At 40.9% G+C, this 19,113-nt stretch overlaps 1 protein-coding gene across 5 annotated transcripts in view; it reads right to left on the bottom strand.

Moving 5' to 3' along the window:
- ZZZ3 (zinc finger ZZ-type containing 3) overlaps window positions 1-14,776 on the bottom strand; it is a 62,409-nt gene extending 47,633 nt beyond the window's left edge. Inside the window, exon 1 of one of the 5 annotated variants that reach the window (XM_030032288.2) lies at window positions 14,541-14,776. The gene's annotated coding sequence lies outside the window, so the exon portion shown is untranslated. Of the gene's footprint in view, window positions 1-14,008; window positions 14,086-14,540 lie in introns of those variants that run through there. The other 4 variants (XM_030032287.2, XM_030032284.2, XM_030032286.2 and 1 more) reach the window with 4 other exon arrangements.
- Window positions 14,777-19,113: the final 4,337 nt, after the last annotated feature.

Raw genomic sequence — 19,113 nt, 5'->3', positions numbered from 1 at the left:
TCTTCCTCATTAACTTCAAAAGCAAATAAATTATTTTAAACTTTATTAAGTTCAAACCTCTTTTCTCACACTGAGTCAGACCAAAGGTCTACCCAGTCAGTACTTTGTCTGCAACAGCAGCCATAAGCAGATGGCTAGGGAAGAGCTGCTGTATACAATACTTTCCCAGCTTCCAACTATTTTTAGCTCAAGGTCCTCTTGTCATATGTGATTTCTATCTATTTACTGAACTTCAGTGGATTTTCTCTGTCTTCCCTTGAGCTCCCATAAATTTTTAGCATTCAAGCTATCCCACTGATGTGTTTGTAGAAGAGAATTCTAATTTTTCATTTTTACAAATTGATATAAAGACCCATAACCTGGCTAAAAGGAAAGGCTGCAAGGTTAGACACCCAATGCAATTCTCACAGCAACTTCAGTTTTAACTTGTCCTCCTTACTGCTTTCAATTGTATTTTTTTTATTGGCACAGAAAATTTTTGTGTTTTACTCGGAGTTCCCCCTTCTGCTTCACTTTTTATGACTTTGCCTATATACATTTTTCCAGGAATAAATAAAAAAGAAAAAAAGATCCATGGTATCATCAATGATGGAATGCTACTGCATAAATGAAGTATGCCTTTTCAACTACAATATCATCGATGTTTCAAATGTATACACTCAGTACTAGTAACCTAGGTATATGTTCGCAGTTTTATCTAACCTAACAGAACATGTGAGACTTCAAGGTTTTAAACAGCATCTTGCCTTTTCTCATTTTAGTTTTCTGAAACGGAAGTAATTTCTGACAGTTTTGACTTTCACTCTTTGTCTCAAGACGATAGGACTCACAACTACAGTAATATTTCACTGATTTTATACTTCATCAGTTAGTAATTCAATAAAACAGTGCAAACTGACCACATTTTAATAAAATAACAATTACAGCATTTAACCTTTTATATAAAAATATATGTCTGGCTATGGTACCTAAAATTCTTAATAATACCTACTGCCAAAAATAAAAAGGAGATGCTTGTCCTGCCATTCCTCGGAATTACCCTGTAACAGCAGGTAAAAAGACTGAAGAAACATTAAAAGGCTATTCAAGTTCCAGGTTCAGCCACTAGAGAATTTCTCAAAGCACAAGAACAAAGAAAAAGAAAGCCACTGTCTACCTTCAGCATATTTTATCACAGATTCAGACAACAGGAAGGAGCTGCCAGAAGCTGGGTCAGAGCATGTGAATTGTATAGTTTCCATACCTATCCTAAGCAAACATACGCAGATTGCCAGACAGTTTCCTAAATGGCTAACCCATCACAGCAGTACAAAATCTGCACTTCCAGTTAAGTTCTCGCTCTCCACAGGCGTGGGCTTTACCTCTGAAATGCACACCAGATTGCCCACATGCTCTATCAAGTGACAACACATTTAAAAACTTCTAATTTGAAGAAATTAGATAACGCTTAGACTAAACGGCTAAGTTATTTACTATGGACCTACATATTGATTTACACAAATACAATATAAAATGGATTTTTTTCAGATTTTTATCCCTCTGAAACATTCAGTTATAGAGATCTGATTACTCCAAATACTTATTTCTTACAAGACCAGAAACAACTTGACCATTAGCTTTCTTAGTTTGCCATAGATAGTTTCAAATGTTTATAGTATGAATTTGAAAATAATCAGTAAAAGCAGTTACAAAGTTAGAAATCACATTCACTATGATAGTCATATGCACATTTGCATTTATAAAGATATCAAGCAGAAGACTCTACATAGCTTTATTTAATTATAAATAATTTACAGTTTGCCAGTGATGTCCTAAAAACGCCTTACTGACCCTTTCTAAGGCACAGTTTTTTCAAACTATTCTAAGAAATTTAACAGTGCTATATCAAATGAAGTGTTATGCTTACTCCTTACTTAGTACCTCTGAAGAGCTGACATCAAGTATTACGTAAGGATTAACCTGACAAATGTAATTTACATGCCATCCATAAGACTGCTTAACCTTTTAAAAAATATTATCAAAAAATAACGGACTGTCAGTTCTCTTAGAGAACATATAAAATTTCTGTATAAAAATATGAAATTATTCAGCTATAAACAAGCATATTACCCACAGCACAATTCTGTAGCCATAAAAGAAGAAAAATAAATACATTAAGAATATAGCCCCTAAGCAGCCTTCACTGTATCTTGAATATACAAAGCCCTCATAACTCAATGTTATATTGTCTCTCCTAGGGCAATAAGCAATTAAACATATTCCTTTCTTGATAACGCGAGGAGAAAAATACATAAAACCCCATACCTTTAAAAATTAGTTTCATCTGTATCTAGAAACAAAGAAAGTACTGAAATACAGTGACCATGTACAGCATGGCAGACCTGAGGACATACCTTTGCTGTACACTCCCAGAATTAACAGTTATTTTATTTGGCCTATCTCCTTGGTGTTCTGCATAGAGAAGCTATCCCAAACCCTTGATTATTCCTGTTGCCTTTTTCTGTACTAAGTCTAGCAGACAGATCAGTGCAGGATAATCATATTCAAAGCATGGGCTATGTATGTCATGGATTTTTACCACAGAATAGTAATGTTTTGTGGTATGGCCCCTTTCTAATAATACTCAACACTATTTACTTTTTTTTGACAGCTAGTGAAAACCGAGTTGATGTTTTCACAGAAACACCTACCAGAACACTTTCCTGAGCAGTAATAGCTGATTTAAAGTCAGGGTTGGGTTTTTTTGCATTAAGTTATTTTACTCTCATGCATAACTTCACATTTCTGAAAACGAGTTTCTGCTTCTATTTTATCACTCATTCACTCAGTTTTGTGAGATCCTTCAACTCTGACTCAAGACAGTGGTGAAATCAAGAGTCATCAATTCTGTATCATCTCTAGACTATTACCAGAGTAGAGGGGTTTTTTTTTCTGTAATCACTGAAATAATTTTATTAAAATATCACTAGTCTGTAAGTATTTCATTGAAATTGACAACTCTGACCATCTTGTAACATTTAAAACAACTGCTTATTTTGACTGAAAATCCCCATCTTAAATCATGTGCCAGCTAAGGTGGGCACTACTTCCTTTCTGGAGTTCTGCATGCATACAGTTTGGATTATCCTTGCTCAGCTGAGGAAAACATTAAAAACATTTTTTCTTCACTCTCAGTGGTGAGAAAGAGCAACTCTACAATGTCTGTGTATTTAAACAGCCACTAAGGAAATAAAACCATAAATACATGTGTGAGTTAACAGAATCGTAATTAAAAGTATGTTGTGCCAGTCCAGGAGCCTACGTTGAAGGTTACACATTCACTGACAACAAAGGTTCAAAGATCCAATGGCAATCACCTTTTTTAGTGTTTGAACCCTCTTTCAGCAGTTGGCTTGATTTAGAAAGGTTTCCACTGCTACCCCAAGCAGGTAACTCCCATGAGGATCTCATCATTTTGCATCCTCATGACTGCAATGTTCTTTTCTCTACTCCTGCTCCACTTATATCCATTTAGATACTTCTCCAAAGAGCATTTCCTTAGTTTATTGCCTTGTCCAAGGCACCACTTTCCCTATATCTTTCTAACACAGCAAACAAAGCCTCACCCATCTATCATCTCACTCCTTACCAACAGGGTTGATTCACACTCTGGTGAGCCTTCAATCATTCTCTCTTTAATTTTGCAACAAGACTTCCCAGGTGAGGTTTCATTTTACTGTTAAGTGATTTAATCTACAAAAAGGAGCAATCCCACTCCCCTGTAACTCTCAGGTGCATCATCCCGATTTTCCCCATGCATTTGCTTTAGTATTCAATACCATCTCACAATGAGCTGATTTAGAAAATACAACCCCCTACAAAAGAGCCATTATTTTTCTGCTGGTTTAGCTCCCCAAACAGGCTTACTGTAATGGTCAAATGAGCACAGGTGCCAGTGGAAAGCAGGGGTCACAACTATGTATTTTGGTGACAGATAGCATTGGATCAGGTTAGCTGTAACTCGAAGCCTTACTCTCAGGCTCTCCCTTATGCTTTGTTAAGCATAAGAAGCAGTTACTTCTTTTAACTTGGAACTCTTAATCTTCCATGATGAGGATAAAAATATTTTACAACTGATGCACAGGAAATAATTCAACCATCTTACTGTTTCCATCTATCTGTATTGCCCAGCTACAACCCATATTATACCAGACTTGTGAACACCTTGGGGGAAACATTCTTCATGTCTGCTTCTGCAAAGCAGGGGTCATAGCATCATCTGTTTTACTTTATTTTCATTCTGTTTTACTCATCACTTGAATATAAAACTGTTAAAATTCTATTGAAAATTTCACCGAAATCCAGTTGATGCAAGTCTTTGCTGATGAAACCTGAGGCACAAAAAATGCATCAAAGGAAAAAAAAAAAAATAGACCTTCTATATTTTGATTTGTTACTGATTCAAACCCTTGGGCTCTTTCTGATGTCTTCTCATTATGGAAAATACAGTCAGCAAAGGTCAAAAAGAAACAGTAGTCCAGACTTCAACAGAAGTTAATTTCTAAGTAAAAGAAAACCAAACTTTTGTTTCAAAGCAGTAGCAAGAGCTAACCAACTAGGGAAGCTGTAACTATAGCCCATGTGTAGTAAAGCACACATTTAAGGGAGGATAAGCAAACAGAACTTAAATTCTAGCTCATGCCACTTCTGCAAACCAGGCCTACTGACAGAACAGACACGATGAGAAGAAACGTCCACATGATTATTTGGTACAAGTCATCCAACAAAGCTATAGTGACACATGAATCAAACCTGAAAATGGTACCAAGTATATTACACTGTAAGCCTCTCCAGTGCTCTCCTGTTTCTCATGGAGAATCTCCTGACCTTTTGGGATGGTTTCTTTGGGAGAATTTCTTGGGCCAAGTAAATACAGACATACAACAATATAACAAGAGTTTTTTAAAAAGGCAGTTCATCTAACTGCAACTAAATTCAATTATGAGCTATACCCTAAAAGCAGGACACAAAGGTCTGATCACTAGAGTTACTTCTCAAGTGGAAAATCAATGAGACATGAGTCACACTGGATAAAATGACATTGACTGGCCTGCCTTTACCTCCATATCCCTGCAAAAGACTCCCTCTCTCCATTCAGAATTTCGATAGGAGAAAAAAAATAACCCTTCATGCAACATAGGAAGTTTCAATAAAACCAATCCTGGGCTGTAATTAACTAGGGATATTTCAGATCATGAGTGACATAACTGAAATTCACAAATATTAACAAGAAATTAATTACCTATATTGTTGGTGTGGGGCTTTTTTGAAGGGTAGTCATAAAACAACAACAAAAGACTAAGATCTTAACATCAAGAAATCTGTTCCTTTACACTTAACACACTTGGATAATTTGAATGGTCCTGACAGCAAACTGTACTCCATAAAGCAATCCATTTATGAGAATGAAATAGAGGATTCTTGAGTATTCGCAAAATTCTCTTCGGTTCAACAACAACTAAGACCTTCAAACTACATGTCAAGAACCACACTGAGATAAGACTTAGCATCTAAAAAGTCTTGAAATGAACCGTAAAGTAGGAAAAGAAATCTGAAAAAGAGACTTCACTTGGGGCGGAAACCTTTATTTGCACTAGGACATCATACAAAGAGTAAGTGTTTCTCATTGTCCTTTTCAGCACTAGTTGTGAGATGGCAGCTATGTGAAGAACCTTTTCGATCTGAAGTATCTTAGCAATTCTCTTAAAGGATCAGTGGATTCCCAATTATATGATCCAGAGAAATTCTCAGCTGACCTCACTGAAGAGAAATGAGATAGCTACACTTTGTTCTGTTAGAAACCACTTCCTCACAGATGGATTTAAAACTATGCAAGTATATATGAAAAGTAATTGCATTACTGCAGCTTCCACAATGATACTGTGAATAATAATTTTTTCAGGCTTTCTGCATTTTTTGCAATGCCGTGGATACAGAATTTTCAGAAAATTGACACAATAAACACCACGATTCTGCTAAAAATAGAAAACTAGTTTAAAAAAAAAAATCATAATCTGTGGTGGCTTTCTATTTTGCCTATTTTTCCAAGGGAAAATAAATAAATAAATTAAAGAAAATACAGAGAAGTTGAAGACCGAGGATTGAAAAGAATTGAGAACATCTGGTTATAACTTCCTTTTTCCTGAAGCCTAGCTTTTGAGGAAATACCCAAAGAACATTGCTGGCAGCATAGCAAAGCACAGAAACATTGTCAAATCTTTTCAAGTGACAATTTAGATGGAGTGGTTACTAACAAAAGCAATATAATCTTGTATACCTAACCAGTAAAACTTGCTGCTAGTTATACTCTTTCAGAGACATTTACAGAGAAAGTGCACGTAAATGAAAAGAAGGTAGTGGGTGGAAGAGAAAACATGTACCAATACATTCTAACTTCAGAATGATTAATAAAATACAATTTTTAAAGTTGCCACAGAAATTTTATCTACTTGGAAACAGAAAAAAAACAAGCAAACAAACCCCAGCATCTCCAAGTCTTTTAGTCAGTCACTGCCTATACACTCCCCTAGTCCACTGTGCAAGAAATGCTTCTCCAAACTCCAGGTTAAAACAGCCTTTTTCAGACAGTTCTGTCTGACAATTTCTTGTCAGTTACAGTTCTTCAGGTGGAGTTTAGGGAATAGGTGCATCTCTCTCTGCCTAAGACTTAAGCCTTTGTGCCCTTACCGCATGAGATACTGTGACCCCTTTATAATACTCTACAAAAAAGCCTCTGTACTACAGTGATACGTTTAAGGAAATTAATCACTGCAAGACTTAAAATATTTGAGGATAGGAACAAATTCCTTTTCTGACATCATTCTAATATAGCGAACAGTGTTTGCATTCTTCCATTACTGATTTTTAGAAATAGGATTCTCATTAACAGCTCTGAGATCACATTTAACTGAAATAAAGTATATGAAACCACTAGAATTAACTTCCACCAGGTCCTGCTGCATTTGCAACTATATGTAAGCAAACATTGCATCAGGATGAAAAACCACTGCCATGTCAGTTGCCAACACTTTGTTTCTCAATGGTTTAGTGACCAATTCCCCATCAATTACAACACACAGAATGACGATACCCTGTGAAGTTGAAGTATATATAAAGTTTTATCCACATCATTGGTGAGATGAAATAATGCCCTAAAAGCCTAATTACAATTAGGCAGTAATAGATTGAAAGCATTATTTTATCTAAATCCTCTATACTCTTTTTAAACGTTGAGAATATGGTAAAATTTGTTTCACTTTAACCCTTTTCCTAATTACAGGGTACATATGTACGTGACACAGAGCCTACCCTTCATTTGTCATTAAGCCCAAGGCAGCTTTGTCAAATTTCAAAAATCAGAAAAGCTTGAACAAGGTCACATGGAATGTAGGCAGTTGATTTTGAATTGATAAAGTGCAGAATAATTCATTAAACTGAATTTGGTTCAAAACACAGTTTTATCAAATTGTCCCATACTTTTAACCCTAAAAAGCTTTAACAACTCATTTGTGTCAAGGTTAGTTCTTCCAATTTAATCAAATATTTTTAAATCACCTAAAAAAATCTCAAAGGAGAAATTTTGTTTAAAAGTAGTATATGTAGTAGAAAGGATACATTTCTATTCAGGCTTTTCCCTACTGTGACTATTACACAGCAATGAGCATGAAAGACTGAAATCTATTACTAATTCACGGAACACAAACCAGTTTTAAATAACATCACATTTATATAACAAACTCTTCAGGAACCTGAAGATACTTTGTAAATGATGATTATCCCTCAAAATACATCTCTCAGATAATAACTATTATCTCTATTTTACAGAAAGAAGGTGAAGTTGCATGATTTGCTCTGTTTCAGAGCCTGGAATGCACCTGATTCCCTGGCTGCCTAGACTTAATCTTTCGAACTTTGCTTCTCTTCAATGAAGTCTTTCAGAAGACTTTGACTCTAGCTCAGTTTATTTCTGTTGGATCATAAAAAACACATAAAGGTAAGTCAAAGATATAAAATCTACAACGAAGACTCTATTAAAGTTATTTTCAATATTACATTACAGAAGTCCTTAATAAATGCTTTATAAAAAAACCTTTAATGAATATATTTGATGATTTATTTTTTTAAACTAAATCTTACAAACTGTTACATCACAAATATTTTTTTCTCCACCACAAAGTTTTGGTTTTTTTTTAAATCATGGGCCAGCAAAATTACAAAAATCATAAAAATGTGGAGAGATCTAATGCTGACAAGTCATCCCACCTCTGGTGCCAAGGACAGACCAACTATACCTAAATCACCTCTAGAAGGAGGTTATTTAACCTTTTGTAGAGCACTTCCAGCAACAGATATCCCATTACCTCCCTCAGATATTTAACCCTGTGATTATCTATCCACAGAGCTAGAAAGTTTTTCCTAACATCAAAATCTCCTTTTGTGCTCTTTAGGACCATTATTGCTTATCCTACTTAGAGAGAACAGTTTATTACATTCTTCTCTGTAGCAATCTTTACCACATTTGAAGCTTATTATTGTCTCCCCATGTCTGCTATAGACTAAACAAGTGCAATTCTTTCAGTCTTTCCTTAAAGGTCATTATTGCAACTCTTCTCTAAATACTCTTCAATTGGTCCAAATCTGTTTGAAGTAGAATAACAAAAATGGAGACAGTACATCATCTGAGGCCTTACACTGAGTACTGCAGAAGAATTTCATATCTTACATGCAACAACAATCCTATTCATATATCCCAGTATGACTCTTACTTTTTTATAGAACTGTCAAGACTCCTTTGTGTTCATTTTGTGATACAGCTGCTTATTTGCAGAACTGTCGCCCAGCCCAGCCAGTTGTTTCTCATATTTAAGTTTATTGTTGCTACCCAAACGTATTATTTTGTGTTTCTCTTTACTGAACTGCATCCCACATAGTTCAGGTCATTCATCCAATTTGTCAAGACCATTTCACACTCTAATGCTTGTATTCCCTCCTAGATTTGTACTGTCCAGGCAGTTAGTAAATCTGCTTTGTTCTATCATCTAGGTCACAAATTGAAAGACTAAACAGGATTAAATTCAGAAAATACACCTGCACAATTCCACTCAATGCATGCCTTCAATTTGAAATGTCCTTAAAGCATTTAATTATTAAGTAACTAACCAGCATGGCAAATCTTCTCTGACAGTTTCTATTTTTGGTGTTTCTAGATTCTTTAGCTGTGGAGATAAAATTCCTAATTTCAACACTACTGTACAGGCAGAGTATCTTTCAAACACAAATATACAGGGGAGGCTCTACCACTCTCCTCCCACTTTAATGTATTTGTATGTGGCACAGTAACCCAGTTGCATAGCTCCTCCAATTTTGAATTTGGGCTATATCCCTGTTTTTCTTTCCTATACTAGAGATACTACAGAGACACTTCAATTCACAAAAAAACCCACTAGCTCTGAAAAACTCAGATCTTTTGTGTACATATATAGATATATACAGACACGCCCCCCCCAATTACATATATATATACACACACCACAATAAAACAAAAACAACAACAAAAAGCAGGTTGTTACCATTTATGTACTAACAGGCAAACTCTCAAGAACATTAATTTCCTTTGAGACTTTTAAATTTTCTAACTAAAATAAGTGTTTTAAACGAAGTTCAAATCACTGTATTTTAGGGACAAAAATCAGGTAGTTCTCATGACAAAGCTGTAAGAGACTGACAAAATCCCACTGCTCTACTACTGGCGTATTCTCTAAAAGGTAAACTTTTACCCTTCTTACTGCTTGTCTGGCACATATACACCCAGTAATTAAAACAAATGTTTGTGTTTAAATGTTGTATTTAAACCTGAACTAGTGAAAACATCTTTAAAATCTTGGACAATCAAATTGCCTATCTTGCCAACATTCATATTCCTATGTCGTACGATGAAGTTCAATAGACCAGAAAACATGGAGAGCAGCTAATGGCAATCTAATACATAAAACATCACTACAAGGAGAATCAACTGTTTTCTGAACCAACAAGACACAAAGCAATCAGCTTAATGCAAAGCAAAAAATATTTAAATTGAGTATCAGGTAGAACTTTAACCATGGGGTGATGAGCTGCTGAAACAAGCAACCCAAAGAGGAACCTCATCAGAGGGAATGATCTCGGTATACTTCCAAAGCGCAGAGGATTGGACAAGCTGACCTTTCTGTGTTTCTATGTTTAACTGAATTCATTATAAGCATCAAAACATTAAAGTAACTTTAAAGAACAGTTATTGTAAGTTAAGCTAAGCTTTTTGTCTGAGGATACAAAAAACCTCTTGTATGACGAATTGTCTGTACAAAGGCAAGCAGTTAAATGCAAACTGTTAACTAATACACAAATTTTTAACACAAATGGCACAAACTATCAGCCTACTATGCTACAAAACCAAAACAGACTATTTTGATTACAAAGCTGCACTTAATCAGAGAATCTTTTTAAAAGTCTTTTTGTTTTAAGAACAGCATCCAATAAGGAAGAGAACACACTAATGTTCAGCTCTGCACTTCTTAAGTGTGTTTTACGAGTTACTCAAACAGAAAGAAGATTTTCACAAAACTAGAATAAACTCTCATGATGGTTCTTCTACAACTAAGGCAGTTTTTGAAGCAGAAAGCATATTTACAATGTTCTCAAAACTAGAACAATATACACTTAAGTGTTAGTGTAAAGTTTACCAGAAGCAAGTTCTTATAATCAGCAGCTTCATTTCCAGCAAAGAACACTTAATTTGGAAACTAAAAAAAACCCAACCAAACAAACAAAAAAACCCCCCCAAAACCCAAACCACCACCAACCCAAAAACTTCGTCCCTACAGAAGCGAGAAAGTTTCTCACCTTCTGCAACTTCACTCCCGCCTACAGAGGCGGCAGAATTTTTCTTGTTTAAGGTTTTTAAAGGACAAGTTCTACAAATATCTGTCTGGAATAATCTAAGTAAGTTTAAAGCAACCCCAAAGAAAGGGAACAACAGGTCTTACAGTACTGCATTTCTAGAACTGTGAGTACAATGTATATCTATGGATATAAGCAAGTGCTGAACACTTGAAAAATAAGTTCTCTCTTGCAAATCTGGTTCTTTATGCCAGAGAGACCTGTATCATCAGTTCCCACACAATGCAGACTTCCATTTTTGGGAAAACCAAAACAAAGCAAACCCCAATAGATTAGCCCTGAAGACTTTAAAGACAGCTTTTCAAATGTGAAAGACAAATTTAAAAAAAATAAGAAAAAACACACAACTGGAAGAAGGGCAGACTGCAAAGACCTTCTGTTCAACTTCCCGAGTACTTTCAGAAACATTAAGAAAACATTTCTTATTTCCCTTATCCAACAAGGTGGTAAAAGAGCAGAGTAAAAGTCCTTCCACCTTTTATCAACCAGACAGCTCTTACTGACCAGAAGTCAACCTAATCAAAGTACCTAGAATGATCTGAAAGAACCAGAAACAAAAAAAATCTTTAGGTCTCCTGGGAAATATTGGGAGAGTAAAGCCTTCATTCTGTATAAGACTATGGACAGCAGACTGGAATCTCACTACAAAAGTATGTCAGAAACAATGATAAATATCAGAGCAGTCACGTGATGTTCAGCTGTAGAACAGAAGCCCATACTAGGATACATTCCCAAATTTTGTGAAATAGAGATCTAGTTATTTTTGCACATTAAATCTGTAATAACACTGAGCTCAAAAATCCTATTTGCTATTTCTCTTTTTCCAGAAATGTTAAAAAAAATGAGACAAAACATATGACTGAACTTCAAGAATAAATAGCTTAGTAACTAAGTTATTTAATACAGCCTATCTCTTAGTAATTATACACTTGGAGTATGCAACGCAAAGGAAAAATAATTTCAGTTAATAGTGGTACAACTGAGAATTGCAACAACTACCTACATTGGACTAAATAACTAGACACATAAATTATGAACAATATTTCAATTTAAGGTCATAACTGTGTCCTTACTGACACACATGGTTGTACCGTGTAACAGTCCTTCACAAAAAGCCCTACTGTAAATTCAAGACGTAGAATGTTTTTATGAAATAAGAATGACAGTGCTGGAGAAAGCCTGCAACCAAAGTTGATCAGGTTCTGAATAGCTTGCTGGAAGTCACATGTTAAAGTAAATTACTGACTGCTAACCCCTTCTAAGGCAATGGGAGTTTCATGAGTGACTTCAATTGGGTGAAAATTTCACCTGATAGCTATTTTTTGAACATTTTACCACACACTCTTTACTTTAAAAGAACTGTATTTTTCTCCCCTACTGTTTAACACACATCATCTTTTTTTTTCCTTAAACAAACTTATTTCCACTTCTGATTAAGCAAATACTAATATTATTAATCTGACAGTACTGTAAGATTAAAGGATGCTTGAAAAAAACCCACAACAGTAACTTGTCAACTTAATTTTCTGAAAAGTTATACTTGCTTATGAAAAGAATGAACTTTTGCGAGCCACAAACCTACCAGTCCCTGCTGGATCACCAGCCCTTGTAGCAGCATGGGGAGGGAGGGTGGAGAAGCTTAATATCTAACCATAGGTTAGAAATACATCCAAAAAGTATATTCTCAAAAGGTTGCACAAGTTAGTAATTAATATGAGACAAAAAGTACACTTGGAGCTTCACCTTAAAAGCCTCAGTAAATAAATGATCACTATGTTATTAATACAGCAATAACGACAGTATCAATTGAAAACATGCAAATATATATACAACCACCAAAGAACTACTACAATTTGTTTAGTAATAACTGCAAACATATTTCCAAAGTAAAGCTTAGAACTTCAAAGCCTAAAGAACATATTCTGTTATAAAAATTTTGTATCAGTTATGTGGCAGCCTAAAACCAGATTAGTAAAATGCAGTTATATTCCAAGACTACAAAAACTGCCAGCATTCCTGGATAATCAGGGATGGAATACAAGACACCATAAGGAAGAAGCAGAACCATATGCTCTCCTTTAAGAGAGATCAGGACTATGAGACAAAGGGGATGTTGCTGAGCTGGGACGCTTTGATACTACTGGAATTATTCTTCCAAATACAAGAGAAAACAGAAATTTATTTTACAAGTTTGGGATATAATGGGACATATATCACAGCCTCAAGAGAGGCCAGATTTGTGACGTTAAGTATCAATTTTTGGACCCCTGCATCCTTAAACATCAGCGTTCCTACAGGGCAGGAGCAGTTTGGGTTCAACAGCAGAAACCGGAACGAGTACAGAAGGAGCAGCACGGGACAGGTGTGAAAAGCAAGCCGAGACAGCAAAACCACCACGAAGTGCTTGGGGGGGGGGGGGGGGGGTCAAGGGCACGGCCCAAGGCTGCTCGTTGGTGGAAGAAGGGCCGAAGGACCCGCAGATGTCAGCGCAGACGGGAAGCTGCGAGAGCAGCACTGGAGCAGTCAGAGGCACAGCTAAGTTTGCGCTGTGAAGTTGGGCACCCGGTCCAGCAGGTGATACGGCAGGACGGCGGGGGACAATCAAGGGGCACACCGCCCACCCCGGCACGGCGCCAGCAGCACCGTCCACGAGCCCGGCACCCGGGGCTGGAGGGCCCCAGGCACAAGGGCAGAGGCGGTGCGGCGGAGGGGGGGGGCCGTGGGGGAGAAGCGCGGAGCGAGGAACGGGCCACGGCATGGGCCACGGCGCTGCAGCCTGCTCTCCTCTGGAGAGCCGGGGGGGGGGGGGGGGGGGGCTGCCGCGGCGCGGCGCGGCCCGGGCACTGCGAGGGGCAGGCGTGAGGTGATCTGAGGTGAGGCGGGGCAGGGCCGGGGCAGGGGGGAGGAGGGAGCGGAGCGGAGCCAGTCGCGCTTCCCCGGGGCGCCCAACCCCGCCCCGCTCCCCGTGTGGCCCGGGGCACGATGGCGGGGAGGAGGCTGGTCCAAGGGTCCCCGCCCCCCGGGCCCCCGTTACCATTACCCAGCACGCCCAGCGCTGTGCCGCCATCCCGCAGCCGGCCCGCTCCCGCAGGGACAGCGCGACCTCGCGAGATTTCCTTCCTTCCCCCCCCCCCCCCCCCCCGCCCCGCGACGCGACGCGACGCGACCCGGCCCGGCCCCGCGCGCGCGCGCACCGCCCGCACTCAGCTGAGACCCAACATGGCGGCCGCGGCGCCGCGCACGTGTCCACGGCCCCGCCGTGTCAGGCCGGGCGCGCGCACGGACACACATACGCACACGTAACGCGCGGGAGGGGGGAGCGGGCGGGGGGCGGGGCCGCCGCGCACGCGCACGAGGCGCCGCTGCGGGCCAGCTGATTCGAACAGGGCGCGCGAGCCGCCACCTCCTCCCCGCACGCGCTGGTCACGTGGGGGCTTCCCCCCTCTCATTCCCTCCTCCTCCTCCTCCTCCTTCCCCCTCCCCTCGCGGGTTCCGAACTCGGCACCATCCGGGTCCCCCTTCCCCCGGGGCCGGGCCCGCGCCCGCGCCCGGGCCCGAGCCCTCACCTGGCGCCCGCTCCTCGGCGCGGCGGGCGCGGCCGGCCCGCGCAGCCCCGTGCGCGGCTCGCTCCCTCCGTGCTGCCCGCACCAGGCAGCGGCGGCGGCTCCGCACAGCGCCTGCTCCCCTCAGCGCGGCGGCGGCTCCTTCCGCTTCCTTCCCCTCCCCCTCCAGCCGCTGCGGCGGGGACCCGCTCCCTGCAGCTCCGCCTGCTGGCAGAGGGCGGAGGCGGCCGGCCCGGCTTGGCCGCGACCGACGGCCGGGGCGGGGGGGCGGCCCGCTGCCCCCCACCCCGGGCGGGGGTGGGGGGGCCGAGCGGCGCGGCGCTCCGGCATGCCCCGAGGGGAGGGCCGGCCCTGCGGGGGGAGGGGGGGGGGTCGGGACGTGTGTCCCCGCGCGCTGGGGCAGGTGTCCGGCGGGGCGCCCTGAGGGACGGCGGCGGAGCTCCCCGTGCCCGGCCAGGGCGGGAGGAGGAAGAGGGCGGCGCGGCCCGAAGCGGCTCCCGGCGGCGGCGGGTGCTCCCGCCGTGCCGGGGAGCGCCGCGGCCGTCCCGCCTGCCGCCCCCTCCGGCGGGCCGCTCTGGCGCCGCGCCGCCGCCGGCAGCGGTAGCAGCCGGCCAGCGCCAGCAGCCGGCCGGCGCCTGGTGACTTGCAGGTTTTTTGGGGCTAGGAAGGGGAACGGGGAGCACGGCTCAGGGGCGGCGTTCTGCTGGCTGGAAGCGCCGCTTCCCAGGTCGCCGGAGGCAGTTCCCGCTTCTGGAAGTCCCCCCGCCTGCCTCCACAGCCAGTTTTGTGCCCCAGAAGGGGGGCTGTTTTGCTCGCAGCTCCCGACCGCTTTCCAGCGCGCTCTCCTGACTTTCTCACTTCAAGCCGTGCCTCGGGAACAGGCACCGCGGGGTACTCCAGCCCTCTGGACTGTGACTAAAAATTAACCCACCGCGCTTCCAAATTTCGTATTTTTGGTGCTGCCTGGTTCTCGGCTAACGTGTATGTGATCACCAAGAGTTACTATTTAACACACACCGCCTGCTCTAATAGGAGATTATTTACCTCTGTACTCCTACAGAGGGAGAGGAATTACTGTGTATCTCTTAACTATCCTTGTAACCTCTCGTTGTTTTACCTGATATACCACAGTTACAATGCATCTGGAAGAGCTAGCTTCGTGTAGCAAAGAAACACAGAAGACTCCGGTTTCCTGTTAAATGCTTATGAAATTCAAGAACCTTTCATTAAGAACAATTAACAACTTTCCAAATTGCTAGAAAATCCTAAACTAAAACAGTTTTCTGTTAACAGAAGACTAAGTGCTGAAGAATATTTTCAACTGCTTTTAAAAGTAGTTACTGACTGCATGGTAATTCAACTGATTGATACTTCTGTAAAGAAAGCAGATTTAATACAGTCCTAATTGCTAAAATTGCAAGTCTAGTCATACAGACACACTCATTCTGCGATGCCAGAGTCTGCAGAAAAACCTCAGTAGCTTTTCCACTTTCCCAAGCAGTTCTCACTTTTCCTTGCATCTTGCTGACTTGGAAGTCTTCTCCTGTGATCAGATTCAAAACAACTGAAATCCCACAAGAGAGGGAAGGAAATTTTTTTTTCTTGGATCTGTACCACTGTTCTCATGCAGTCTTGTGTCTGTGTGCCTGAATCTGAAAGAGGAATGGTGCTTTTTGCGTTATTGCAGGAGCACGTGTAAGCACAAAAATGTTGTGAATTGCAATCCCTTTAAAAATATGTTCCCTTAGCTAAACAGCTGCAGTGGCTGAAGATATTGCATTTCAGACAAGTGTTAGTACTTTCACAGTAGAACTGAGGGTTCTTCTCAGCTGTGTCAGTGCAAAATTGATTGGGTTTTTTTTTATATTTTTTTTTCAAATTTGCATGGCCATTTAAGGGTGCAGTTGAGCAACAGAGCCGACCTAATCAGATGGCCTGCTGACACACAAGGCAGCTCTGTTTCCCCCATCTTCCCTGCCCCCAGTCTTTCCCACTGCCCACTCTGGTGCTCATCTACACACATGGTAAAGCAGCCAGACCTCCTAAACCGCCAAGAAACTGTTTCTGGTGTGTTAGTTTTCAGCTAGAAAATAAGCTGCATTGGCTCACCGTGGAGACTGACAAGAGAGCCAGCATGGGAGGTGGAGGTAAGGGAGTGTTGCCAGTAGAGGGGAGGAACAAGACAATCCTCTTTTGGCAGCAGTAACTTCTTGGCAACAGGATTAAACCAGTCGAACTATATTGTCTCACCACACCCTGCACCAGGATTTGCCTTGAATTCACCGAGGAGGACTTAAATATTATATTCTGCCATCTTGTCTAAGAAGCAATAATGTCTAGTGATGGGATGATAACAAAGAACAACTGTTGTTAATGGTGTGATGTTTCAGGTAATGGTTCCTGCTAATGAAAGGGATACTCCCGAGGCTCTTGCCCCACCTCTACATGCCCCCTGCTTTTCCCTGGATTGAATCCAGCCATTGTGTATCTACAGAGTAGTTTGGCTCAGCTAACCTTCCAGAGGAAAATTAACAATATGCAAAGAAGAAAAAAGCAGTCCCTGTGTAGTAAGGACTGAGATCAAGCAGGTTTACTAAGAACTCTGCCCAAGTTTACATTTAATTCTGGAGAAACCTGCTTTGTTTGAAGCTGGCTGGGGCTCTACATCCACTCTGTTGTCCCCACAGTTCAAAACTTCTTTTTCATCCACTCATGGTATCCTGCAGCCCCTTCCCCACAGTATCCTATGGCAGCTTTTAAATAATTCCTAACTAAGTATAAAGGAATATGCTCCTGTCTAGCAGCACCACATCGCTTTCTCCAGTACATTTGCACTTCCAGTCAGTCTCCCTTGCTCCTCATATACCCTACCCAAGCTATATCACATTCCTAAGTCTTGTGGCTACAGTTTCATTTGTGCTACAGCATCTATCTTGTACCAATAATTGGTAGTTGTATTTATTATGGGCAGCCTTCAGTCTTACTCATTTATAGGGTGATAACAATTTCTCTGGCCTCATCAATGGTGGTAGTAAAAAAAACCCAAAACCACAAAACCACCCACTATTCCGATCAAGGGAAAATGGTGTTAATGACAGCTTTTCAGCATGTTACAATGGGACAAGCTAAAAAATACTAGATCAGCCACCCTCCCCCAGGCCAGTACTTTCTACAAAATCAGGAGCTGAGATGCTTTATATCCCTCCACATCACTGAAACTTCAGCTCATGTTTGTGCATAGAGAACTCCCTAAGACCACAAGGTCCAGCTTTGATGAAGCTGTTACATGGCTCATGCTTTCAGCAGCAGCATCTCTGTTTCTGCCTATCTCAATCCATGAAATGGCTTAATTGTTTCTCCTATTATTAGAGCAAATTAAATGTGATTCTTTTTCTGACAAAAGATTAACAAAGTTCACTCTTTACAACTAAGCACAATTGAGAAGTTGATCCTTAAGACATCTAGGTAGTTCTGTGACAGCTACTCTGGTATCTTTACACCATGCCCCAAGAACAGCATTAGCAAGCTATTACTGCTTGCTACCCAACACTGCAGTCAAAACAGGGCTTATGTTCTTGGATACAGCTCTAGATCTACACCGGCTCTTAAAAAGGGCATGCAGGACAAGGGAGATTATAGCTGAATTCATCTCCAGAGTTCAGCTCAGGCTTATTTGTTCTGACTCAAGGGAAGCCATACTGGACTGGCTGGTTGTATGGAATTACTCCGGTGGCTGCACAGTAAGCCCTGGACGAGAGCAGAGAGAATTTTCCTAAAGCCAGCTTACGTTCAGTAGGGTCAACTTCCACAGTACGGCCCAAACCTAATAAGCCATCCTGGACTGGATGCAAATTGGCTCAGCACAACACTCAGAAGTCTCTGCACTAATAACTTTACCACCTCAGTCATTTTGTTTGTAGGTACTTTACAGGTGGTGTTTTGGATTTGTATTTACATATTTCTGAAAGAAAAAAAGAAAAAGCATTTACATTCTTGAGAAGAAAATACCAACAATAGTTACAGAAAATAACTTAAAATTATAAAAGGGAAGTTTTTATTGAGCTAAAAGGAAAAGACCCACCATTTTTAACAGTGTTAAGACCATTTTCTGCTTTAATATGCAACCTTACACAGAATCACTTCATGTTTTGTTACAGGTCCTCTTTCTGCCGCTCAGTTCTGCCTGCTGTATTCCCTGGAGAGCCCAAAATTCTAAATTTTTTTTTTTCATTCATGCTACCATATGTAAAGAACAAATATGAGAAAGGCTACATTTCTCTTAATATCATCATCAACAACAAAGCATTTTCAGTGGTTTTACCTGAAGCAAAATGCTTTAGATAAACAAAATTGTTCTGTGTCTAAACTTAAAAAAAAAAAAAAAAAAAAAGTACTGACTCATTTTGGTGTGGCTTCAGTAGCCAGTTTTCATCAGAGACTGTACAGGCTTTTTGCCACAACTTTTATTAAAATTTACAATATTATCAATTCAGTAACATAGTAACAAAATGCATGTCTTTAATATTTTTCACTACTTCAAATACTACTTGGACAAAGACTTTACAGTAGGTATGGG

This window comes from Aquila chrysaetos, chromosome 12, assembly GCF_900496995.4.
Source record: "Aquila chrysaetos chrysaetos chromosome 12, bAquChr1.4, whole genome shotgun sequence".
In the NCBI taxonomy this organism is placed as follows: Eukaryota; Metazoa; Chordata; class Aves; order Accipitriformes; family Accipitridae; genus Aquila; species Aquila chrysaetos.
The sequence above is the reverse complement of the archived record's forward strand: the minus strand, read 5'-3'. Positions and strand labels throughout refer to the sequence as shown.